The sequence below is a fragment of the Sminthopsis crassicaudata genome, chromosome 4 (genome assembly GCF_048593235.1).
Source record: "Sminthopsis crassicaudata isolate SCR6 chromosome 4, ASM4859323v1, whole genome shotgun sequence".
In the NCBI taxonomy this organism is placed as follows: domain Eukaryota; kingdom Metazoa; phylum Chordata; class Mammalia; order Dasyuromorphia; family Dasyuridae; genus Sminthopsis; species Sminthopsis crassicaudata.
This window is the reverse complement of record NC_133620.1, coordinates 452780252-452805405: the sequence shown is the minus strand read 5'-3', so window position 1 is coordinate 452805405 and position 25154 is coordinate 452780252. Positions and strand designations below refer to the sequence as shown.

The following is a 25154-nucleotide window of genomic DNA, read 5'->3' as shown; positions in this document are numbered from 1 at the left end:
GTTTCATTACATAAGGAAGTCAATTTTAGGTAATAAAGAAGACATTATATTAACAATCTCTTAATTTTAATAAAGTGACACTTATTTCTTAAATCTTAAATTGAAAGGAATTTTTAAAGAGAAAGTAGTTACTACTTTCATGTGTTCATTTCTTGCAGACCTCTTTCTTTATGCTGTTCAAATTCTGGCTGTTTTTTGAAATTTCTCAGAGAATGGAAATCAAATTGGACCAACTGACTGAATTTCAAAGCAAGTGATAGATAATGACTTACTTTGGTGAATAGATAAATGGCTGAAAACCCTATTATTCATTTACATCTTTCCTGCTTTCCAGTTAATAGCCTATATCCTATCCTGGGCTGAGATAAGATAGAGTAGAAAGAGATAAGAATTTTTATCTGTCTATTTTGATGTAAATCTATCTAACCAACCCAAAGACTGTAACTTTTTTTTTTTTTTTTTTTTTTTTTAAATAAAAAAGTGAATTATAGCAGGAGACAAAGGCACGGAATTTAGATGGCAAACATTTTAATCATAACAATTTTCTCCCTACATTATATCCTAACTTCAATTTAAGGATTGGGTTGAGTATTAGAAAAAGTAGGCTTTTAAAGTTCTTCTTTATGTTCAGTTGTTTATTCGATAATGGAATCATAGAGACTTTAGTTCTTTTTTATTTCACATTCCCATTTTAGGCAGAATGCCTAAGCCTATCTAAAAGATTCTATAGGGAAACAGTGTCTTAGTAAGCGGAGAACTGGATAACCTTTTTTGTCCTTTTTGTTATGAAGGGTTTTTGTTTTTGTTTGGGAAATGATAGCTCACATTTATATATATGACCTTAAGGGTTGTTTAAAAAAAAAAAATTCAGATCTGAATTCTCTCTCTACATTCCCGCCTCCCCAAATTTAGACAGCAAGAAAAACAAATCCCTAATTACAAACATGTTTAGTCAAGCAAAACAAATTACTACATTGGCCATATTAAAAAATATGTATCACTGAGTACTCTGACTTCATCTGTGAGGAAGGTGGGCAATTGCATGTTTCATCCTGAGTTGTCTGGAACTGTGGTTGGTCATTGTGTTGATCAGAGTTATATCAGTTCATAGAGGTCTTCCTGAAACCATCCTCTTCATCATTTGCTAGAATACAGTGCATCACATTCATACACCACAACTTGGTCAGCCATTCCCTGCTTCATAGGCAGCCCCTTAGTTTCCAATTCTTTGCCATCACAATAAGCTGCTATAAATATTTTTGTATATATGGGCTCTGACCTTCAGGTTTTCTGGGTACTTTCCTGTAACTCTTAAGAGGTAAGTCATGTAAATATTGTTTTCCCTGTTTTACAGATGAAGATAATGAAGTTGAGGGACAATAAGTGACTTGTCCATTGTTCCACAGCTGGCAGAACCAAGAATCTGGACCTCAGGCTAGGATGTCACTCTAGTGTCCTTCTGCTGTTGTTTTACACACCCAATCAACTTCTCTGCTGTTTTTATTTAAACCTTCTTATTTGTTCCTTCGTGATCATAGAGTAACTGCTCTTTTCTTGTAAAGTCTGTCTAATTGGAAGACACTAATCAGCCCTTCTCTTCTTCTGACAGGGCTCTTTTAGGTTTTCTTGATTGAACATATTTTTCATCCATTAAAGTTGTGGGGTTTTTTTCTAGACCCTATGCAGTCTTCCTTTTAAAAAACATATTGACAATCCTGGCCGTGGTACTCTAAATAGGGAATAAATGCAGATTACTGCTGTCACTAAGACAAGGTCATTGTGAAATGACAGCCCCAGAGGTGCCATGGAGGAGGGACTGGCAGCCTGGTGCCCACCTGAGCCATCAGTGGCTTGAGAAGAAAAACTGACCAAAAGCCTCGTTGTGGCCGGGTTCTCCTTTAGTCATCCATAAGGTCTCAGCCGCTCCATGAGGGACCTGGAGAGATGAGAGAAGCAGGGTATAATTGTACGGTGCCGCTTCATGGTGATTACCCCCAGGATGTTTCTCCACAGCCAACAGAAGGGCCAGTAGCCGTGATCCCCTAGCATTTAGTTGAAAAAAATCCTTCCACTCAATCAAATGAACATTGATTCATTATTGGCCATGTGCAAGGTCCAGCATTGACACTCAGAACTTTGGAAGTCTCCAGAGGGTCAGAGGTAGCTGTGCATGGAAGCAGGGGAGCATGAGAACAAGACAGGCGGGTCCTGGGCAAGGAGAGGGATGGGCCAGCTTTTGGACCTGATTGCCCACAACTGCACACAGCCAACCTGAAGGTTGAAAAAGGCAGGGTCTGATTTGCTGGCCCTATCCAGAGTAGCCAAGCTGCTGTCTCTTTTGGGACCTGCCAGATATAACCACTAGGGGGCGCACAGAATAATCCTCCCTCCCCAGCTGGGCACTGTAGGGGTACTTTTGGACTTTGCTTCCTGGCACTTCTTTGACATACAAAGAAGTCCCCCTCCCCTTTTAGACTATTGTTGCTACCTCCATGGCAGTGAAGTATTCTTTGTCTCTGAATTGTGCATTCCTAAATCCCCCTTTTTTCCTCATATTTTTGTGTGTGGAGTGTGTTTTCCCCTTTTTCCCATGGTTTTCATTAGGACATAAATACATAACTCTCCTGTCTGCTTTGAAAGGATAATCCAAATAATGTAGAAGCTGTCAGGAAACGTGGTGTCTTTTTTTAGAGACTAAGTAATTTGGTTCTTTTTTAAGGTACTGCTCTTAGGGGCATCCCCACACTCCTTGGCTTTGCAAAACTACCTCCTGGAAAAGCTCATTCATTTATTGTGCAAACTAAAAGGCTGATCAAGCCTCCAATGCCAGGCACTGCAAAGAATTAGGCTTGACTATATGACTTACAATGGCAGCCACCCCTATAAATACCTTCTCTGGAAATGAGAAACTGCCATTGTGGTCCTTCCTTTTTTTGTCCTTAATTCCTTTTCCAGAACCAGGCCTGATGTTAAGCAAAAATCTCACATTCCTGAATGAAAAGTACAAATGAAAAATGCCCACAGTTAAAGTGGAAATGCAGTGCTTCCTCTTTCCTCAGCATGCATGTTTTTGTTACTATTTCCCATAATTCAGTTGTATATTTACTGGAGAAATGGAAGTGGTTAGGACAGATCACTCCTCCTGCTTGCAGTAGTATTGATTTTCTTGAGATTCAAAAATGCCAGTGGGTCTCATGGACACAGGTATTCCTATCACAAATGTAGACTGCGACTGATCTCTACCTGCCAGTCTGTGTGACTCTTTTGTTTTTGTCCTCATGCTCTATAATGCCTTTAGATTTGATTCTGGTGATGAGAGAATCACTGGAGTTTATTGAGTAGAAGGGTGCTATTGCTAGACAGTGCTTTAGGAAAATTTGCATCTTGGCATTTACTTAAATATTGTATTCTCTACAATTGTGTTGGGAGAAATATTGTCCATAATCAAGTATCACGTATAACACTTTTCCTATTCTTTTCTCATATCCTCAAGAAGAATGCCCTTGAAACACATCCAAATAATTCACCTAAGAATTTAAGCTAAATTATACATATGGGTAACTAGTTATTGATGTTTTCTTGATCATCTTTTGAGGATAATAATGCAGTCTTGAGATTTTTTTTCCTGTATAACTATCTTCCCTTCTTGATCATCGATGGAATTATATGAATCCAATTATAAAATACTTAGCAGAAATAAAGACATCTAAATAATTGGAGAAACATTACTCATGAGTTGGTCAAGCCTATAATATAATAAAAATGATAGTATAATTTTAATTTACTTATTCCTTGCTGTACTATCCTCTAAAAGGAATATTTTGTAGAGCTAGGAAAAAATAGTAACAAAATTTATTTGAAACAACATAAGATCAAGAATCTCAAGGGTAGTAATGAAAAAAAGGGAGAAGGAGGCCTATCAATACTAATCTCAAACTGTACTATAAAAGCAGTTATCATTAAAACATTAAAATTTGATATTGTTTTAAAAAGAGTTCAATTAGTGAAATATTATTTTATTACAACACATAAGCATAGTAGCATAGTATATGATAAATAATACAAAGACCCAATTACAGGGGGAAAAACTCACCAATAGACAAAAATTGCTGGCAGAAACTAGGTTAGACTAGCATCCCTCAACCTTACCAGGATAAACTCCAGATGGATGTTTGACCTCTAGATATAAAAAGTTACATCTTTAAAAAATAAAGAAGCAAGGAATGGATTACCTTTCAAATGTATGGATAGGATAAGAATTCACCATCAAACAAGAGAGAGGATCACACAAGATAAAATGGAAAATTTTGATGATCAAAAATTAAAACATTTTGTACAAAAAAAATGCAATATACTAAAATTAGAAGGGAGTAGATAACCAGGAAAAAATCTTTGGCATTAAGTTTCATTGATAAGTCTCATACCTAAGATATATAAGAGATTGATTCCAATTTATAAGACTAAAAGCCATTTCCCAACAGATGAATGGTCGAAGTATACAAATGAGAAGTTTTCAAAGGAAGGGAATCCAGGATATCAATAACCACATTAAAAAATGTTCTAAACCACTAATAATTAGGGGAATGCAAATTAAAGCCACTTTGAGGTTCTAGCTTAGATGACAAAAAGATGACAAAAGAGGCGAATGACAAATGTCAGAGGATTTGTATGCTAATACACTGCTGGTGGAGCTATGAATTGCTCTAACCAGGTTTAGTAGAAAAGGACCTCTGAATATAAATACATTTATAACAAGGTCATTTCATGGTCACCAAAAATTAAAAACTAAGGCTAATTCTCCTATCAGGAAATAGCTAAATAAATTGTAGTATTATAAGGTAATGGAATATTGTACAGTCGAAAATGAAACATGGGTAGTGTGGCTTCAGAAGAAACTGAGGCAGCCTTTCAACTGATGCAAAGTGAACACATCTAGCTGAACATTTAATACAGTGATAAAAATTGCCATTGTCCTCTTGTCAGAGAAGAAATGACTTTAGATTTGATTCTGGTAATAAGAGAATCACCATGTAATAAATGTAGTAAGAAACATGCAGTTTCTAATACAGCCAAATTTGTTGTGTTGGACTGTGCTTGAGTTTTCAGATTTTAAAATAATTACCTAAATGTGTGTGTAGAGGAGGAGGGAGATTAATGGGTCCGTATCTTTGAAAGTGTAGCCCCCTATATTTACTTTTCGTTTGGGTATACTTGGTTTTATCCAGCTGTTTCCTTTATTTGTCTTCCTCTGTGCCACTTCCATTTCTTCTTTAAGCACATCTGAAAATATAAAGTTAGAATCCTTGAGGAAAGTTCTCATCATCCTTAATGGTAAAAATAATTTGTTATAAAAAAAAGCTTTTTGAGTATATTTATCAATTTAGGCCTACTTCCCATTTCATCTTTATATTGCCCTTGGGGTGACTGTCTTAATTGGGTTTCTTCCCAAACTTTCCTTAAAGAGTTTTTTCTTTCGAATGTCTCTTTTTGTTTTATGTGGTGATATTCCTCATAATCTTCTAATCCTTCTCCAATAGAGTTTACAAATGAATTCGTATTGAAACCAATGTTGCCTTTGGCTGCCATATTTTTCCTTTCAGCAAGTTTAGTCAACTGGTTGTTGACTGAGGTGCTTTTTTAAGGCATTTATGGCAAGCTATTTACATTGGTTTAACTTCAGTTAGAATTTTTCATTATTGCTATTATCTATGATCTTTCCTCCATTCATTTCCTATTTTTTCAGCATCAGTAGCTTGTTTTGATGTGTCACATGAAAGTTGTTTTAATTGCATTTAATTATCTTTTTTGTTATCCATCTCTATATGGTAGCTAAAGAACAAATCAATTCTTTAGAAAGGTTTTATTATAAGCTTGTAAATCAGAACTATTTTAATATAGAATCTCTGGATTTTTTCCGGCTTCTCTTTTGGTGCACTGTTAGTTGTGTATATAGGTAGCTTGCAAGAATTATTTGTATGCATCTTTTTTCCTCATCCATCTAAAACATTTTTGAAAGGAAATAATGACTTCTGAAAGATTCCCAACATGATTAGAAAAAATATGTTACCATTACTGATCTCTTTACTTCACTGTCAACATTGATAACTGAGTCTCTTAAAAATGATGAATAAACCATCTGTAAGGAAATAAATAAAATCAAATTAAATAGCATTGTCTAAAATTGACAAGTTGATTATGATTATTATTTTTAGTGAGGATACTTAGGAAGGTTTCATTTGAAATATTTGCCACCTTTCTGTCAGATACCAAGTATACAAGAGAACTAGAGAATAAATGATTTTCTACTTTAAAAAGGAACAATTTATCTCAGAACAGCTATCCTTTACCACATAGTAGTTTTTTAAATGAGCCTTCAGTTGTAGACTTATACAAATCTTTTTGCTGTAACTATAGATTGAACAAGATTATTAATAGTCTCACTGGGATGTGATTTTTATGGATAATTCTATGGTACATTGTTAGCCTTCCAGAATTAGGTCCCATGTCTACTCCTCTATATTAATGTATTAATAATAGGAAGCATCAAAACATATAGCATTACAATGTTTTTTTTTTTAAAGTAGGATTCAACATTACATAATTTGAGTTTTCTTTCAGTGGCTGAGTAGCTTTGGAACCTTGGACAAATCCTTAACTGTGATGGACTTCTATTTCTTTGGTTATTTGATGAGGATGCTAATACTCATTCTGCTTCCCTTACTGGATATCAGAGGTTTAGAAGTGAAAGAGACCAGCCAGCAGCCATCTGTTGTAACCAGTATTTGAACAGTATACACAGTAAGTGGCTATTTACCCTCAGAGGGAAGACCTTTATTTAAGGAAAACTGCTTCCAGATAACTTGCACCTCACTTCTAGATCTTATTCTTTATCCTCCATGGCCTTTGGTTCTTTTATTCTTCAATACTCTCCCAGGCCATCATCTGTGTTTTGGCTTTAGTTTCCTTCCTTCCCAACTGTGATCTTATAATTAACCAATATATTTATAATTATATTGACATTTATGTTAGGACCCCTTATCCTTTTGTTCTGTTACCTCTTATGCCTTACTAAGCCCCAATACTTATTTTATCCCCGCCATCTGCCTTTTCTGCTCATTCTTAACTGCTTCTGAATGGTGCCAGACTGTCAGCTACTAATATATGGTATCTAATCTCAACTGGATCCCATGGTAGCAAGATAATCCTTCTATTCCTTTCCTAATTGAGTCTCTATCCCATTTCCCATCCAGGTTGTTCTCAGCTTCTTTGTTCTTGAGCTTGCTGAATCATGCATTAGACATTCATTCCTCCTTTGGTTTTTATGGCACTGGTCTCTCTGGTTTTCACTTTCTATTTGTGTGTGACTCCTTAGTTTTACATTCTGCACCCTATATGTGGATCCACTTCAGAGTTTTGTATCCAGAACTGTCTTTTTCATTCCAAACTTCACTGTTAGATCAATTCTCATGAGTTCAATAATCATCTCTGTACAGATTGTTCCCAATTCTGGTTACCCAACCCTGCTTTTCTTTTGAGCTTCAACTCTGCATCACCAACTACCTCTTGGTCATTTTAAACTGGATATTCCCTAAGTATCTCAACCACCACTACAATCCCTTTCTCCCCAGTTCCTATCCCTTTCTCATTTTTATTTCTGGTCAAGACACAAATCATGCCTTCAGTCACTGGGGTTTGCCTTCCTTCTCCCTCCACTCTCATGGAGTTAGTCACCAAGTCTAGTGAATTCTCCCCCATTCCCTTCACACACACGCACACTTGAATCTGGCTCCTTCTCACATTGTCCCACCATAATCCAGGGTCCCATCATTTCTCACCAGGACTGTCACAGTAGCCTCCCATTTGATCTTCTTTTCTCTGATCTCACTTCCATAAGTAGTCTTCCTAAATTACAGATCTGAACCAGTCACTTTTCTACTCAGGAAATCCAGTGGTTCCCTGTTCCTTGTAGTAGCAAATATAAATAAATCCCTTTACAACCTGGCCTTGCCTATCTTTCCAACTTCATTATGCTTTCCTCCACTTTGTATACTCTCTAATCCAGGCAACTTGACTTTTTCATGTTCTTCACATGTGACTTCCATTTCTGTATCTGGAATACCCTCCTTCCTCATCTATTCTAAGCAGCAGCTCATGGAGTCCTTTATTTACCATGAAACTTGATCCCCTATACCCAGTTTGCAATGCACTCCTGCCCCAATTCAGATCCTCAAAATTATTTTGAATGTGTGTTGTGTATGCTTGCTTATTTACATGTTGTCTCCCCAATAAAAGGTAGGCTCCTTGAAAGTATGGACCATGCCACAGGACCTGCCAGAGAATAGCCACCTGATAAATGCTTGTTGGTTGTTTGTTAGCTTGATTAATTAATCAAATACTTCACTACAAATCTAGGTGAATTCTGCATGCCAATTTAGTAGCCTTGTCCAAGAAAGACAGTAAGATTAGTCCAGCAATGACATGTTTGGGGTTGAATGAGTCTCTTTGTGATCACCACTTTATTTTCTTTCTCTTCCCCCCCCCCAACTTAATATATAATTATTGTGTATGTCTATTCAAGGGATGGGGGAAAATTCACTAGACTTAGTGACTAACTGCATGAGAGTGGAGGAAGAGGGATTAGTAAATATATGCTGTATACTATATACTATTATATATGTGTATATATGTAATAGTATTTTTTTCAGTTACATGTAAAGAGTTTTCAGCATTCACTTTCAGAAGATTTTAAGTTCCAAATTTTCTTCCTCCTCTCTTTCCTCCCCAAGATAGCAAGAAATCTGATATAGGTTATACACATAAAATCATATTAATCACATTTCCACATTAGTCATGTTGCATCACTTCATTTTTTTAGGTAGTCTCTGCCATTTTTGCTATATTCCATTCTAGAATCTTTGCTGGATTCTCAACCAACCTCACTGGCCTCTACCAGTTTCAGGTTTTCTTCTTCATTGTCAAAAGGAGCAAAGAAGTACTTTCAGAACTGTTAAATATGAGCCAGAAATAGAGTAGTCATTTGGGGATCATCATGCCTGCTCTGATGCTTCATGGCATGGAGTGATTTACTTTCTTAAAGTCTGTGCTAGCAAAGCCCAACTTCTGGTAATACCTACCAAGCTTGGTGGCCTCAATTATAAGGCAATAAACTGTATATACAATTCAGAGTTTTATCACCAGAATAGGAATTTTTATTCTTTTCACAGTAATAGAGACAATAGTCACTACAACATGGAGAAATCACAAATCCTTGAGTAGTTATTATTCCCCTAAATTTGCCTTTTTTGGTTTTGCAGCCTTGGAAGTCAAGTCTTCTCTGTATTTACACAATGAATTTGATTGCCCCTAGCTCCTCCCTTCTTGTTGTCAGAGACCTACTAACTCTTTTTTAATGTTAGAAAATAAATTCATGGTTTAATGGGCAACTAGAAATGCATAAAAGTTATTGTGGGCAGCCAGGAAGAAGAAAGGATTTATCAGGTTCTAATCAAATTTTTTTCTTTTAGTATAATTTGGATCTGGAAGTTTCTCATTCTGGGTGAGCAGATCACATCTGGCTCAATTTGCTTTCTTATCAGTGGTCACTGCCATTTCATGGTAATTAAGAAAGTCGTGTCTAAAAGGCAAGGATGGTTCTTTCATTTAATAAATTCTTACTGAGCATCTGCTAAGTGTAAGCTATTCCATGAGGTGAAATAAGTCATTTTTATAACTAAACTTGAAGGATTTTACCCTTTATAATCGCTTGAGCCTAAGAGGCTGGACTTTGGGCATCAATTGGCAGGGACAAAACTTTGGTGGACTCATCTCAGGACTAAATAGAGTTACTGTATGCTTTCTAGAGATCTCCTTTTAAGCAGCCTTGAGGATGCTGAGTTAGTATTGCATGTACTGCTTAATAGCAAATGAATTATATTGTTAAATACTGTTCCCAGACTACATTGGATCATTAATTATTAATTTCCCCAAGCAGAGCAGTAATATGAAGAGTGAGGGGAGAAGAGGTGTTGCTTAGTACTGAACACAGTCCCAAACTGGCTGTTGGGATGAAATATCAATGTAACAATTTAGGAGCTTTTGAAAAGGTGTAACTGTTGATAAGCTGTTTTGTGTTTATAAACAACATCAACATTTTAGCAATAAAGTATTTGTTAATTTTGTTAATTTCCACATGTAAATGTTCACCTTTTTGACCATATGAGCAAAGGAGTTCTTCCTAAAATAGGTTTATGAAGCAGATTTCTGCATATGACCTACAAGTGAATCCTATGAGGGTCTCAGATACTTTATCAGGAAGTCCTCAAAAGAACTGCTTTTAGATGACTCACAAAGCAAGTTGATATCACAGGACGGACGGGCAGTTAAAACTTATGGGCAAAAGAGGAAGAACTGATCAAGTAACTTTTCTTCCCACCCCACCCTTTTAAAAATGGGAATACCACCACATTCTTTGGCATACTGTTGGAATCAATTATTGTCACCTTAAGGTGAATGACTTGGCAATAGTCAAAGTGCTTCTAGGTGCTTCTCATAATCTTAAGGAAACATAAGTTTGGGCCTCTCATTAAAAGGGTGGTGGTCTGTATTTCTAAAACATAAAACATCTGTTCTGGCATCCCCTGAGAAGAGGAACAGATGTTGGCTTCAGCTTTATAGACTGTGTGGAAGTACAGGAAAGGAGTGCAAGGAAGGATTGCAAACCATTTAAAATATTAATAACTAAAATATTTTATTTATGATGTTGATTTAAGCTGAAGACTTGATCTGTGATTTAAATGAGGAAAAGTGGGGGAAAGGGAAAGGTATAGATTATTGCCCACAGGATAGATATAATAATAAAGTGACATTGAACTGAAGTGCCACTTCCACTATGTGAAGCTTTTTAGGTAACTTTTTTTTTTTTTTTAATGTTAAATGGTACCAAGTAAAACACAAAAATCTCTGCCCAATTGGGAATCCTGACTTCTTCATTGGGGGGTGGGGAGGAAAAAAGATGTGCACAGTTAATTTTGACTTATGATCATATAACCTGTTTTTAAAATGCAGTTTTAGATCTGTTATTCTTTCTCTCAATCTCTGTCTTTCCATGTCATCCTGGATCTACCCATCCCCAGATTTCTTGTTTCATCACTAGAAATTGCTTTGTCTCAACAAATTCAGCCTATATTGCTCTCTGCTCTGAGGCAAGAACGACTCTATAGGGTCTTGTCAAATTCACATAGCCAGTAACAGACCAAATTATTTGGTTTAAAAGAAAAAGTCACCTCTGCCCTGGTCTGTTTCCTTCCCTCTTCCCCCTTCCCCATTTTGCTGGATTGTTTATCCCTGGGCCTAAGGGGATGATTAAGAGAAAGAAAGAGACTGGCAGAGTGGTTTTCCATAACCTTGACACACTCCAGAGGTGAACCGCCCCTGACCTCTCATAAGGGTCTTGGTAAACTGTAGCTTGCAAGAGGGAAACAATCTGCAATAGGAAAAAAGGGAATTAAATCTTTATACTGTGGTATCTCAGGTTGGATTCCTCTTTTCCATCCTTTGATCTTGAATTCAGTCATCCTAGTTGCCATGAGAGTGACAAGAGCAAATGATGGGTGACTTGAAATGTAGAAGCCATGGGCAGCATTGTCCTAAAGGCAAGATGCCCAGAGAGGAAGACAAGACCGGTGCTGGGAGAACTGATGATTCCAAAATCAAAAAACTGGAGATTTTGAAGAGGGACCAGCTGGTATTGCTGAGGCTGCCGGATACCTTTCCCTACAACCTTTATACCATCATACGTCAAGATTTGAGTGCTTGATTTCAATGTAGGAGCATTTGATGTATTTCTTTACCATTTTATTTTCTGTATAATCAACTCTGAGGTCACGTCACATTAAATATCTCATTCCGGTGAATGCAGAGAGGAAAGCCTGGACAGGGCAAGGACATATAAACTAATTACATACATTAATTTATTTTAATATTGAAATAGCACTCCATTTCATCCTGTCTGCTGATTTCAGACTTGACCAATCAATATGTCTTTTTAAAATGACATCAAATATCAATGACCTCTAGGTTAAAAGTTAAATTGAATGCTATATATATATATATATATATATATATATATATATATATATATGTATATATATATATATATATATATATATAAAATGCTTAAAATACTTTTTCATAGGATGGACTTGTGCAGTCCAGGTTTGTAATAGTAACTATCTGGTCACTTTCATGGAGTGGCCTTCTAGGAAACTGTCCTAGTGGTGAGTCATAGAGAAAGACAAGCACTAGTCTAGTGACTCAAGTAGAATGCCACTTGATGGAAAGCTCTGATAAGAAGATACATTTTTGTCTGCATAGCAAGGTGACATTCTAGCTAGGTAGCCCAAGAATCTCAGGTGAAGGACTCCAAAGGAGCATAAGCATCTCATATTCTTATCTTTCTGGCAACCTGGGATATATCAGTCTACTATAGCCCTAGTAGGGTCAGATTTTCATCAGTTGTGAACATGACTACATTCTGATGGAGTAAGTAAACAATTGCTCTTAGTAGAAACACTTTCTAGAATTTAGACTTCTCAGGGAGAATCTGTGCTTTATCCTGGATTTAAATATCTACTATCCAAGATGAATTTTTTTGAAAATCTGTTCTATTTCATGATGTTGTCACTGGATAAGGGAATTTTCTTTGTAGAAATAAATGCATATAATTTTTGTAATTTAAGACTCCAAGAAACATGAGCTAAAAGCAGAATGATCATCTCCATGTAACTTCAAATGTGCATTTTATAATTATTCAAAGAGAAGACAGATTTAATAGAAATTTATCATTTATAAAAGAGTGCTTAGTGCCACTAGTAAGAATAGTTGAATAAGAATCGCCAAACTTGAATTTCATTTTCTGCTCACTATCATGTCACTTTCACAAACTTCTTTGGTGTGCCTCAGTTCACTTATCCATAAATTATGAAAAGAAAAAAAAAAGTGACAGCATCAAGCAGCAAATCTGAATTAATGATTGGAAAGTGTTGTGATAACCTTGATCAGTATAAGCACAGCCCCACTGATGCCTGCCACAGTTAGAGCCCTGTTGAGGGAGTGCTCTATCCACTCCCCTAAATCACTCTCCCTCAGGGGAGGTGAATTTGAATAATACAAACTCACATAAAGGGAGAATTACATATTCCAATTACTGGTATTCATGTTTTAGTGCTTTTGTTTGTTAATGATTTTTTTGTGAGGCAACCATGGTTAAGTGACTTTCTCAAGATTACACAGCCAGTAAATGTCAAGTGTCTGAGGCTGAATTTGTACTCAGGTCTTCCTGACTACAGGGCCAGTGTTCTTTACCCACCACCTACTGCATCACCAGCTGACCACAATTTTTGTTGCCTTTCAAATTTTTTTTACCCTGTTGGATTGAAGATAGGGTAAGAAGATGGCAAGGCTTGCCATTCCCAAAGATAAGAGAACTGTAGTTCACCCTAACTCCAAACTTTGGACAACTCAGTTCCTTGCTGACCCTGTTGGGTCCAGACCATCAGCAGGCCTGTGTTCCAGTGTCCACAATCTGACTGGGAGGCTGTAAAAGCTTGTTTTATGCAACATGATCCCAGGTATTGAGAGTTTTGTTTTATTTAATGAGGAGGTAATTTTAAAAATAATAACTCTTCTTAAATATTTTTTGTTATGCCACTTAGAATTATACATAGACTAGTTCACAGTTATAAAGAGCTTTAGGATGGTGGTAAAATAGAGCTGTTAGTGCTCATAACTTAATATAATTTTTAATCATACACTTCTGTACCTAGCTGTACATACACTAGCTGTACCTAGAGTAATAACATAAGGGAAATTATATTATTTAATTACAATTATTCCTTGTGAACTAAATCTTTCTTTACTGTTTCGATCTCCCATCTGAAGCCCAGAATTCATTTTCTGAGGGTAAGAACTAATACTCACTTTAGGGTAATCTTCCCTTGCTAATACATTTCTTCAATATCTTTATTTTGGCAGATATTTAGATTGTTTTGAGTTTTACTTATCACTATATATGATTATTCTATCTTGAGGGATTAACATATTCCTTTAAAAAAAAAAAAAAAAAGTAGAAGTAGAGGGAACTAGTATTCTGTAAACCAGACCTGTATCTTTGATCAACTTCTATTGTGTTTCAAATAGTAATGACATATTTGCATAGCTTTTAAAAATAAATTTTTTTCTGGTTATACATGTACATTCATTTTTTAAAAAACACATTTCCTAGGGCAGCTAGATGGCATAATGGATAGAATGCCAGCCCTGATATCAGGAGGACCTGAGTTTAAATCCAGCCTCAGATACTTAATAATTCCCAGCAGTGTGACCCTGAGCAAGTCACTTAACCCCAATTGCCTCAGCAAAAAATAAATAAATAAATAAAATAAAGAAAATCAGAACAATAGACCATTGCATATCTCTTAAAGAACTTTCCTTTTTTATTATAATCATTTTTAAAGATCAAGAAATTAGGGCTCAGAAAGAAAAATGATTTGCCCATAACTCACAGCTGGCAAATTTAGATCTAAAATTGATTAAACCTGAAGTAAAACGGTCAATGATTTCAGCATTGATTGATGATGGTCTGTTGAGAACAAAATGGAAGTGTTCATCTCTTCAGTATCATTTTCTTATCACTAATCAAAGTGGTTCCATCAACTCTGAGAATTTGAGGTGCACATATGACTTTGGCCCATATATAGCTTTTGGAGCATCATAAAAGTGCTTTGGATTGTCACTATCAGCATAAAACTGAATTTCATCTGCCTAGATCCTGCATTTCTCTGAAAGGAACTTGTACTTTGTTTTTGATATAGTTAAATGCTACTTTCTTAGGGATAGATGAACTATCCTGGTGGTCAACCCTTTGGAATTCTTGTTTTTCATTTAGTAGCTTCTGAATTTCACCAACATTTTCATCAAACCCTTCTTTATGCTTGCAGGGTGTTCTGACCCAAATGTGTAAATGCAGTACTAAACACCACATCTCTGAAAAGTTGCTTACTCTTTTTATGTTTGGCTGTTAGCAATCATGGCCCAACTTTCCCTCAAAGCTAGCAAGAAATTTTTCATTCTAATCTATTGACATTAAGGCTTCTGGTAGTCATTTTACCTTTTTTGTTGTTGAATGTGAATATTTAGTTTGGAGAAGATATGTCTATGATCAGTGCATCTCTCTGCTCCACACATCACCTTTATTACTCTTACCTCCTGTCTGTCTCTTCTCCTTACAATGACATGATCTATTAAATGCTGATGTTTGTTTGGAGAGTGCATCCTCAAAGTTTTATTGAGTTTAGGTAAATGGAAACAGTGTTGATGATAAGGTTGTGAGATGTATGAAGTTTTCAATAGTAAGTGACCTTGCTGTTGCTGTTTCCAGCTCTATTCCTCCCAAGGACTTCCTGCCATGTCAGAGTCTATTTTATTTTAGCATTAAAGTCATTTAGAATTACAACCTGGCCTCTTTTGGCACATTGATGATAAGGCTCTGCAGGTCTTGATAAAGTTTTTCCTTGGCTTCATCAAGGTTCATCATGCTGGGAGTCTAGACACTGAAGATGGTTGGGCAGCATTTTCCTGCAAGCAGCAGTCACATTGTCAAGAGTCCGTATTCATTCTTTTTGGTAGGCCTATGAACTTGTTGAATAGATTAGTTTTGATTGCAAAACTTATTCCCTCTTCCCAGCTCCCCCTTTCACTGTGGTCACTTCATCCTCCAACTTCAGCAAGCTGGTGTTGATTTGCCAGTTTTGTTTCAGTCAGTGCTCTTATTTGGATGCAATACCTGCTGAGTTCACTTGCAACCAGAGCTGTTAATCTTTTATTTCTACTGGATTTCATGTTGTCTGTAAGTGTGCACATATCCCATGTATCGATGAGCGGAATCATCTTTGCAGAAGTTTTTATTCATGCACGTGTGTGTGTGTGTGTGTGTGTGTGTGTGTGTGTTGATGGCAGGGTGGGATCCCTGCCTGCTGCAGTAATCAGGCCAGGATTGGGTAAGTAGATAATTTTAAAGGCACCTCTTAGCCCCTTCCTCACCCCAGGAGGTGAACAGTCTTCAAAAGGCTGTTCAGATATCCAGGGGGCTGCTGAATCCCACTGCTTCCTTCAGTGAGAAGACAACCTCATGGCTTAGGTTCCCCGTGCATCTGCACCTACTGCTTTGTCACTTGCCTATTGCCACAGGACTTTGAGATGGGTAAAAATAGGTGGATGATGTTTTTTGATTGATATATAAATTGGATTTAAGTAAGGCAGAACTGCATGAAGTTGTCAGCTTCACTCTTTTCTGGAGTTATCACAGTCCAGTGGCGGGATAAAATCAGAGTGACTGGTGATGGCTCAAGATGCGTGGATGACCTTGGTATCTTTGGGATCACCAAGCTTCAGCAGCCTTCATGGCCTTTAAAACAAATTGTTCTCATCAACCCCATTTCACCAAGGGAAGTCTTCACATGCTTGGGTAGTCACCCCCCTCCAACTCACTGATAGATTTGGAACCCCTTGGTTATCTTCAGCCTGTTTTAGCCCATCTGCTGGTTTACTGAAGTGTGGCCATTGTGCATGCTATAGCTTCTTGGAGCCACACACAGGTGAGCATGGAGTTAGGTAAATAGGGTAGATACCAAAGATGGAAAGCAGCCCTCTCATCAGAGATAACTAGTTTTCCCTGAACACACCCTCCTACTCCAGCATCTTAGAAATGGATGAACTGTACTGCTGGTAAATTTTATGTAGGTCTCATTTTTCATCTTCTGAAATTTGCCATCATTTTCATTAAAGTAGTCTTGATGTTTGTGAATGTTCTGACCCAGATGAAGAATTCAATACTCTACACCAAATCTCTTAAACCTGCCCACTCCTTTTTTTGCTCCACTGTTGCCAAATTGTGTGCTATGAAATGATGGAGATAGTTTCAGAAAAATCAGAGACTTGTTTGGACTGCTGCAAAGTGAAATTGAGAGAATAGTTTATACAACAATTTTTAATCAATTTTGAAAGAGTGAGAACTCTGATTAACACAGTGACTCACCACAATTCCAAAGGACCCATGATGAAACAGCCTGTTTACCTCCAGATAGGGAGCTATGGACTCAGTACAGATTAAAGCATATTTTTTCCCTCTCTTTTTGGACATGACTAGTTCAGGAATTTGTTTTACATGCTATACATATTTGTAATGGATTTGTTTGTTTTCTCAATAAGTAGGACATTGTGTAAGAATTTGGATCTGAAAATAAAATTGAATTTAAAGAAAAAAGATAATGAATTTTGTTTTGACAAATTGAACTTCAATTTTCTTATTGCTGTTATTGTTGTTGTTCAGTAGTTTTCTGTGCTGTCTGACTCTTTATAATCCCATTTGGGATTTTTCTGGCAAAGGTAGTGAAGTGGTTGGCCATTTTCTTCTGCAGCTCGTTGTGCAGAGGAGGAAACTGAGGCAAACAGAATGAAGTGACTTGCCCAGAATTACACAGTTAGGAAGTGTCAGAGATCAGTTTAAACTCGGGGAGATGAATCTTCCTGACTCCAGGCCTGGTGCCACCTAGCTTTTTATGAACTTTATATTATAATAGAAGGAAACAAGAGTTACACATTTGCAACAAGAAAATAATATCAATTGGAAACACTATAATCAACATATCTGATATAATCAGTATAATCAATCAGGCTTCTGCTATGTAGTACATTTAAAAGATTACAAGCCAAACTGGGGGGAAAAAAACACTCAGGAGTTCTGAGCAAAGCCTTTGAAAAAGATACTGTCACTGAGAGCTTATGGAAAATTACGTCAAAATTTGTTTGCCCCACCAAGTTCATCAGTATTTGTATATAAATTTCATGATGGCATGCTTGCCTGGATTCCAGATAGTAGATGTTGCTTTTGTGCTTTCCCAGTCACTAGTGGAATGAAAAAAGGCCGTGAGCTTATTCCCGTGATTTTTCACAAAGTTTTTTCAACCATGTTGCCAAGTGCCTTCAGTGAGGACAGACACGACAGAAAGGTCAGCTACCACACTGATGGTAAAATTTTCAACTTGAAAAGGCTTTGAGCCAAAATCAAAGTGGAGGGAGTGCTGGTGCATGGTTTTTTGTTTGTTTGCACATGATTATGCACTCAATACAGCCTCTGAAGCTAAGTTAGAACAAAGTATGGGCCAATTCTCTGCTGCTTGTGCTAATTTTGGTCTGATAGTTAACACCAAGAAAACACAGGCATTCCATTAGCCAACACACTACCATTCATGGATCTATTAGTTGCAACAAATGGAGAGGTTTTGAATGTTGTGGAGAAGTTCACTTACCTTGGCGCAATATACTTTCCTGGTTTGTTCACATTGATAATGAGGCTGACATATGTATCGCCAGAGCTAGCTCAGTGTTTGGGAGACTCCAAAGGAAAGTGTGTATTAGACTAACTACCAGACTGTAAGTCTACAAAGCCATTGTGCTGACCTCATTGTTGTATGCCTATGAAACCTGGACAGCGTGCCAGCTCCATGCCAGGAAACTGAATAGCTTCCATTTAAATTGTCTTAGGAAGATTCTGAAGATCATAACAGGATGATAAAGTATCAGATACTGAGGTCCTTTCTCCATTTAAACTGGCAAGCATTCCAATTTTACTGCGGAGGGCACAACTCCACTGGGCTGGCCATGTTGTTTGAATGCTAAACATACATTTGCCTAAAGGACTTATTTTACAGAGAACTCACACATGCAAATTTTTACATGAAGGTCAGGAAAGGTGATACAAAGGATACTCTCAAGATCTCTCTTAAGAACTTTGGAATTAATTGCATTATATGGGAGACACTTACATAGGATCACCCAACATGGTGACCCCATCACCCCATCAGAGAAAGTCTAGAACTCTGTGAACAAAGCAGAATTGAAGTAGCTCAAAAGAAATGCAGGATGTGCAGATTTAGAGAATCCATTCCAAATGTTCATATGGACTCTTTGTGCCCCACCTGTGGTAAAGCCTTTGGAGCTCATCTTGGTCTGATCAACCACAGTCAGATATACGGTTTCTTGACTTTAATATAGTGATGTCATTTTGGTCCTCTTCAAGAAGGACAACAAACCAAATGCTATAACTTATTTAGCAATTCCTCCAATGTTTGTTTGTTTTTTTTGTCACAAAAGAGCTACTATATTCTTATATATATGGGTCCTATTATTCCTTCTTTGATCTCTTCAGGGGATAAATCTAGTAGTGGTAATAGGTCATAGGGTATGCATAGTTTAATAGTTTGTGAGGCATAATCCAAGAGGTTTTTCAGAATAATTAGATTAGTTCACATGCAGTTCCTTTTCCTACAACCCCTTTGGCATTTGTCATTTTAGCCAATCTGATGGGTAGAGATAGTACCTCAGAGTTGTTTTAATTTGCATTTCTCTAATTATTAGTGATGTAGAGTACTTTTTTCTTAAACCTATTTATAACTTGGATTTCTTTTTCTGAAAACTACCTATTTAAATATACCTATTTAACAATTTATCAAGTGGGGTATGGCTCTCATTCATGTAAATTTGGCTCAGTTCCCTATGTATTTTAGAAAGGAAACCTTTAGCAAAGAAGTCTTCTATGAAGATTTTCCTTTCTGTTTCTTGCTTCCCTTCTAATTTTAGCTGCATTGGTTTTGTTTGTTCAAATCCTTTTAAATTTTATATAATCAGAATTAGCCATTTTACCTCCTGTGCATATCTCTCTTTCTTATTTGGCCATGAACTCTTCTTCTGTTCATAGATCTGACAGGCAATTTTTTTCATGTTCCATTCATTTACTTATGATGTCACCCTTTATATCTAAATCATATAGCCATTTTGAGCTTATCTTGATATGTGTTGTGAGCTGTTGGTATATACTTAGTTTCTGTCAGACTACTTTCCATTTTTCCCAACAGTTTTTGCTGAATATTAGAACTCATTATCTTTTCTCAAATTCTGTCCCCTTCTGAATTTCTTTGTTGTCTAGGGTATGACCATCATCCCAGTTACCCAGACTTGAAATGTAGGTATCATTTCTGAGTGTTAATTCTTATCTTCTCATCCCTTAGCTAATGTGTTACTAAAGCCTTTTAATTTAACTTCATTACATCTTTCCTACAGACAACCTTCTCTACTGTGGCACTGGTACAGGTCCTCATTACCTTCCAATTGTCCTGTTATAATTGTTTCCCTGCCATAAATCTCTTTTCACTCCAGTTCTCAACTCCACCGTCAAAGTGATCTTCTAAAATTCAAGCTGACCATGTCATTATATTATCTCTGGGGTCAAATATAAAGTCTCTTCATATTCAAAGTTCTTCACAACTTGGTCCTCTCCTAGCCTTCCAGCCTTCTAACAGCTTATGTTCTCCACTCTGGCTATTCCTTCTATCAGTCACTTTGGCATCTTCATTGGCTGCCACTCCCCCAGACTTGAAATTGTCTCCCTTCTCATCTTTGCCTCCTGACTTCCTTCAGATCTTGGTGAATATCTCATCTCATATAAGAAGCCTTTGTTTAATGATTATATTGAATTCTAGCTATATTTACCCCAATACCAACTTGAGAATCAACTCACAGGGTAGGAGGAGTTGGGAAGGGAGCAGATGTGGAAAAGTGAATTTATAACCCATAGGAAAACCACTTCATACTAAATTCTTTAAACAGAAGTGATATCCTGGTTAATGACCTAAATATAAGAGTGTTTCATTGATCTGACTTTAATGAATTATTAACAGTAAATAGCCTTATGTGCCAGATATTCCTTTTCTCTGTGGATATGTGAAATATTAAGAAAAGTACTCAATAAATATGAAAGAAAAATCTTAAGGGACTCGAGATTAAACTTTAAATTTCTAAATGGGAAAATGATACATATAACTCCTAAAAACTTTATCATTATTAGGGGAATTAGGAGAAGTCTGAATAGACAGAGGGTTTGGATATGAGTCAGTATTGTGGGGATGATCTCAAATAGACATGCACACACACACACACACACACACACACACACACACACACACACACACAAACTCAGTTGGGTATAGAAATCTATCTTACCCAACTGAAAAGTAGAAGGAGAAAGGGGGAAAAGGTAAAAAGAAGAAAATGACAAAAGGAAGAATGGATAAAGGGATGTAGTAGTCCAAAGCAAAACACATTTGAGGGAGGGACAAGATGAAAAGAGAAAAATAAACAGTAATATTAGAGGGAAGGAGATACACAGTGAATGGTCATAACTAAATATGAATGGGATGAACTAACCAATAAAGTGCAATTAGATAACAGAATGGACTAGAAACCAGAATCTAACAATATGCTATTTACAAGAAACACACTTATGGGGCAGAATCTATTATGCTTCAGCTGAAGTGTTTAAAAAAAAGGCAAAACAAAGGGGTAGGTGCCTGGTGCCTCAGTGGAGAGATCATTTGAGTTCAGATAAGACCTTAGATACTTAATATGATCCTAAACAAGTCTCTTTTAAAAAATTTTTTATTAAATTTTATAATTATAACATTTTCTTTGACAGTACATATGCATAGGTAAATTTTATTTTTTTTACAACATTATCCCTTGGACTCCCTTCTGTTCTGAGTTTTTCCCCTCCTTCCCTGCACCCCCTCCCCTAGATGGCAGGCATTCCCATACATATTAAATATCTTAATAGTATATACTTGGTACAATATATATGTGCAGAACCGAATTTTGTTGTTTTTGTTGTTGCAAAGGAAGGATTGTGTTCCGAAGCTAAAAATAATCTGGGAAGAGAAACAAAACAAATCAAAACAAAAAAAAAACCAATGCTCACAGTTTACACTCATTTCCCAGTGTTCCTTTTCTGGATGTAGCTGCTTCTGTCCATCATTGATCAATTGGAATTGGATTATCTCTTCTCTATGTTGAAGATATCCGCTTCCATCAGAATACATCCTCATACAGTATCATTGTTGAAGTATATAATGTTCCCCTAGTTCTGCTCGTTTCACTCAGCATCAGTTGATGTAAGTCTCTCCAAGCCTCTCTGTGTTCCTCCTGTTGGTCATTTCTTACAGAACAATAATATTCCATAACATTCATATACCATAATTTACCCAACCATTCTCCAATTGATGGACATCCATTCATTTTCCAGCTAAACAAGTCTCTTAATTCTGCCTGCCTCAGTTTTCTCATTTGTCAAGTGAACTGGAAGAGGAAATGGCAAACCACTCCAGTATCTTTACCCAAATGCCAGTCACATGCATTAGGATCTGAAAGGGAGATGGAAAGCTTGCCCTGGATGTAGGTTAGCTCCTTGGCCATCTTCTGGCCTGCTCAGTTCTACTACAATGATCCTTTCCTTTTCCCTGCATCAGATACCCCAATTGCTCCTGCCTGGAAATCCCACTTGAGCTGCCCAAACTCTTGGTGGGATCAGTAACACACCCTTTCTCCTGAAGAGGGGAGAAATGGGAAGTCTGCAGGACCCCTCCTCATCTCACAGCCCTTTTAAATTAACTGTCACATCAGCTCCTATAGATTTAAGAATGTCATTTCTGACGATGTTGTTACAAATTTGTGGAAAATTGGATTCATTGTAATGGATCTAGGCCAGTACAAAATTTTCTTTTGAATCTCTTATATTCACCTAGTAGCAAAATATTCTTATAAAATAAGAAGATGATGGGCATAGTGAAAAAATCATTGGCCTTAGAATCAAAAAATAATAATGACCATTAATATTTATACAGTACTTTTAGATTTGCAGCTCATTCTGTCCTTACAGCAGCTCTTGAAAACATTCTGATGGAGGTTAATGACTTGCTCAGGGTCATGCATCTGAGTCCCAGTTCAGCTCTGCAACTGCAGCTCCTCCAAAGCCTATGTCTGGATTCTGTCACTTACTGTGTTTCCTTGTCCAAGTTACTTAACTCTCTGATTGACAGTTTCCTCAATTGTAAAATGGGAATGTTTTCTCTTAACTCTTAACATTGTCTGGAGGACTAAATGAGATGGTTTTTGTGAAAGCACTTAATCAACTATAAAATGTTCTATGAAAATAGTATAGTATCATTATTACAAAATAATAGAAGGGCATCAGTTCTATGAGCACCAGCCAGTTCATAGGATAGCTAAAAAAAAGAAGTTGCTCCCTTTCTATTAGGGTTGAAGAATTCCCACCTTTGAAAGTTATTTCCTAACCTCCTCTAATCATGAATTTAGATTTCTTGCCCAGGAGTGCTTGGGGAGGTTGTTAGACGGTCCATCTGTGGGATGTGTGTACTAATCCTGGCCCTTCCAGTATTGAAGAAAGATATAAAAGTGAAATACATCCTCGGAAGTTGATACACTAAAAGTTGAAGAGATAAAAGCATCATGGCTCATGGTTCTCAGCCAGGATTTGGAAACTTGACCATTTTGGACAAATGCATGTTGCTTTAGAAAGGGTTGAATCGATCCTGCCACAATTTGAACTTTTGGTTCCAGAAAGTCTAGGGCAGACTTGGGAAGGGGGGGCAGGGTTGTGGGGGAAGCCATCCTTCCATCTGGGCCATGTTCCAGTCTTGCTACTGGACTCTGCTTGGGACTGTATTCCTCTGAGCGGATTTTGATTTTACAAGCTCCCCAAGTAGTCAGCCCCTCAGACTTAGAAAGCACAGGATATAAGAGAAGAGGAGCTTCCTCCAAAAGAGAGGGTCACAAGAGAGCTTGGGCACTGTTCATTCACTTGTTCACTTATTCGGTCCTGGCCATGTCTCCTGGATCCTACTAGACACAGGTGAAACAGAGCTGGGGGAAGGAAAGACATCATGGACCACAGCACTCAGCTGGGATGCCGCAGCCTTCATACCCTAATCAGCTGCCATCCGCACGTGTCCCACAGGCATTTATGAAGTCCTTATATAATACAAAGACAAAAGCAAGAATGGTCCCTGCCCTCCAAGGGCTTACATTCTAATGGAAAGACAGCATGCACACGTTCATACACACAGAGAGATATATGCTAAATATATCCAATGCAGGTATTGGATAGCCCAGTGAGAAAACTTGGTGCAAAAGCAGAGCCTCAAGCTGAGTTTTGAAGGAAGCACAGATTCTCTGACACCCAGGTGAGGAGGGAGTGCATTCCAGGTGATGGAGCTAGCCAGTGCTAAAATAGAGACTACTTAGCTCCTTGAGCTCCTTGACTATTACCAGCGCCGGGGCTTGGCACTTTGCACATAATCATTGTTCATTCATTCAAGTATTGGAGTATGAAGAACAGGGCCATTTAAATGTCTCTTCTACCTCTGAGAATAAAAGGGATTGGAAGGAGAGGGATAATATGTGATGAGGAAGAAAAAATAAGATGGTGCCAGATTATGAAAAGTTTTAGCTGCCAGAGGAGGTCTTCTTGGCTCTTAGCAGTAAGAGGAAGTCTTAGGGCTAAGGTTCAGACCTTTGCTTTAGGAAAAGCACTTTGGTGCCTTCATAAGGAATCAGTCCCCTCCTTTCCACTTCTACTACTTTTACCTTGGTTCGCAGCTCAATCCTTTCTTACCAAGGTAATTTTTTTAGCCTTTTAACTGGGTTTTCTGCTTTGCCTGCTTTTTCTCTAATCTATTCTCACCTTATTGTATATATCATTTTACTTATGGCACTGCTCTGTTCATGTCACTCCCATTTCTCAAAACCCTTTATTCTCATCAGGAGGAACAGCCTCAGACATTTATTAGCTGTGTGACCCTGGGCAAGTCACTCAACTCTGTTCCCTCTTTCCCAAAGAACTCCCTTTATTCTATCATCTCCAGTAGCTTCTGATTAAAAGATAACTCTTTTCCCTAGAATGAAAGGTTCTCCACTCCCTCATCCTATCTCCTATCTTTTCTTTCTCTTCCTATGTTAGAATCCCAACTCAGCTACTTATTACCTCTGTGACCCTGGGCAAGTCACTTAACCTCTGTGGGCCTCTGTTTCTTCATGCTGGATCTATGACGTAGTGATGTACGTTCATTCAATCTGAACTAGGGGTTTAACCATCCAGGTCTTCAATTTATAAAATGAAGAGATTGAAATAATAGCCCCTGGGGTCCCTTCCCTGGCTCTGGGCTTATGCTCCAGGCCTGGCAGATACTTTT

At 37.3% G+C, this 25154-nt stretch overlaps 1 protein-coding gene and 1 long non-coding RNA gene across 5 annotated transcripts in view; one reads left to right on the top strand and one right to left on the bottom strand.

Annotated features, from left to right (window-relative positions):
- SSH2 (slingshot protein phosphatase 2) overlaps positions 1-25154 on the top strand; it is a 225901-nt gene that overhangs the window by 102705 nt on the left and 98042 nt on the right. The gene's annotated exons all lie outside the window — the stretch shown is intronic.
- The window catches only part of LOC141540122 (uncharacterized), a 34345-nt gene continuing 9238 nt past the window's right edge, over positions 48-25154 (bottom strand). Inside the window, exons 2-3 of the long non-coding RNA XR_012481468.1 lie at positions 5123-5280; positions 48-1936 (exon numbers count right to left, since the gene is read on the bottom strand). This is a non-coding gene — a long non-coding RNA (uncharacterized LOC141540122). The remainder of the gene's footprint in view (positions 1937-5122; positions 5281-25154) is intronic.